This window comes from Lynx canadensis, chromosome B3 (assembly GCF_007474595.2).
Source record: "Lynx canadensis isolate LIC74 chromosome B3, mLynCan4.pri.v2, whole genome shotgun sequence".
Lineage (NCBI taxonomy): Eukaryota > Metazoa > Chordata > Mammalia > Carnivora > Felidae > Lynx > Lynx canadensis.
Window position 1 is genome coordinate 21,683,033 of NC_044308.2, and position 2,316 is coordinate 21,685,348.

At 33.5% G+C, this 2,316-nt stretch overlaps 1 non-coding gene across 1 annotated transcript; it reads right to left on the reverse strand.

The window, feature by feature from the left end:
* Positions 1–1,748: 1,748 nt before the first annotated feature.
* Positions 1,749–1,854, reverse strand: LOC115517378. The gene has a single exon (XR_003969831.1). It is a non-coding gene; the product is annotated as a U6 spliceosomal RNA (small nuclear RNA).
* Positions 1,855–2,316: the final 462 nt, after the last annotated feature.

A 2,316-nucleotide genomic window follows, 5' to 3' on the forward strand; every position in this document is an offset into this window, starting at 1 on the left:
TAATAATAATATAAACCCTACTTGGTCATGGTATAAAAATTATATATGGTGTATGGATGAAATTATATACATAAAAAACCAGTCAGATTTATTCCAGGGATGCAAGAATGGTTCAATATTTAAAAAATTTATCAATGTAATTTTACCATATTAATAGGTTAAAGAAGACAAATCCCACAATTATATCATTCATGATAAAAAAAACCTTCAGGGGGCGCCTGGGTGGCTCAGTCGGTTGGGCGTCCGACTTCAGCTCAGGTCATGATCTCGAGTTCTGTGAGTTCGAGCCCTGCATCAGCTCTTGTGCTGACAGCTCAGAGCCTGGAGCCTGTTCAGATTCTGTGTCTCCCTCTCTCTCTGACCCTCCCCTGTTCATGCTCTGTCTCTCTCTGTCTTAAAAATAAATAAACGTTAAAAAAAATAAAAAAAATAAAAAACTTTCAGAACATTAGGATCAAGAGGAATTTCTTCAACTTGAAACAAAATTATGCAAAAATACTATCGCTAACATAGTTAATGGTGAAGGACTGAGTGTTTTCCAACTACGATTAGGGTCAAGGCAAGGATGTTTGCTCTCACTATGTTATTCAACATACTACTGGAAGTGCTAGCCAGAGCAGTAAGACAAGAAAGGAAATAAAAGACATACATATTGGAAAGGGAGAAATAACTGTTACTCTTTGCAGATAAGATAAAAGTCTACATAGAAAATCCCTCAAAGAAGTTACAAAAGATTCCTAGAATAGGAGAATTCAGCAAGTTCACAGATACAAGATCAATATACAAAAATAAACTGTTATTCCTATACACTAGTAATGAACCCATGAACACTGAATTAAATACACAATACCATTTGCAATTACTCTGTAAACTGATGGAATACTTAGGTATAAATCTAACAAAATGTGTATAGACTTATATGCTTAAACTATAAAACACTCATGAAATAAATAAAATAACATCTAACATAAATGGAGAGACATATTGTGTTCATGGACTGGAAAACTCAACATTGCAAAGATTCTCCCTAAAATAGATGTATAGGTTTAATGCAATTCCTATAAAAAACTCCAGTAGATTTTTGTAGATTAGACAATGTTATATAATTGATATGCAAAGACGAAGAAACTAGAAGATCTAAATATTTTAAAAATAAAAAATAATGTGGTATTAATCACTCTAGCTGAATTTCAGACTTACTACCAGCTTAGTTTATATATGGCTACATAGATCAACAATACAGAATAGAAACCCAGAAATAAACCTACAGAGGTATGACCAATTGATTTTTTTTTTTTTGCTTTGGTTGCATTTTTAACAGATTTTTGAGATATAATTCATGTACCATACATTAGCCCATTTAAAGTGTACAATGTGGGGTGCTTGGGTGGCTCAGTTGGTTAAGTGTCCAACTCTTGATTTTGGCTCCGGTTATGATCTCCTGGTTCATGAGATTGAGCCCTGCATCGGACTCTGTGCTGATAGTGCAGAACCTACTTGGGATTCTCTCCTTTTCTCTCTCCCTTTCCCCACTTGTGTGTGTGTGTGTGTGTGGTGTGTGTGTGGTGTGTGTGTGCGCCTTCTCTCTCTGTCCTCTCAAATAAATAAATAAACATTAAAAAATAAAGCTTACAATTCAGTGATTATTATAATATTATATTATTAAGTTTTTAAAATTGTGGAAATGTATATGTAACATAAAATTTGTCATTGTAACTGTTTTTAAGTGTGCAGTTCAGTGGCATTTCAAAAATTAGGAACATTTCACGAATCTGCATGTCATTCTTGCTCATGGTCTATAGTAATTTCTCTGCATCACTCCTATTTTTTGTACAGTACTCCCAAAGTGGGTACTGGCCAAGTGATTTTGATAGAAGTATGAAAGTAAAATCATGGAGTAAAGGCAATCTTTTCAGCAAATGGATATCATTTGCTGATTATATACCCATCAGCAAAAAAAAAAAAAAAAGCCAAAACAAAACAAAACAAAAAACCTCAATCTCATATTTTATACAAAATAAAGTAAAAACAGATTATAGATCCATATGTAAAACACACACCTGTCAAGTCTTTAGAAGAAAAAATAGGAGAAAATCTTTGGGTTGTAGGGCTTGGTGACAAATCAAAAGCAAAATCCATAAATTGGACTTTATTGAAATTAAAGCTCTTGGCTCTGTGAAGGACCCTGTTAAGAAGGTGAAATGGCGAGCTGGGAGAAAAAGGTTTGCAAACCACATTACCGACAAACAATTCCTATCTAGAAAATATAAAGAATCTCATCATTCAATTCTAAAAGACAACAATCCAATTAGAACA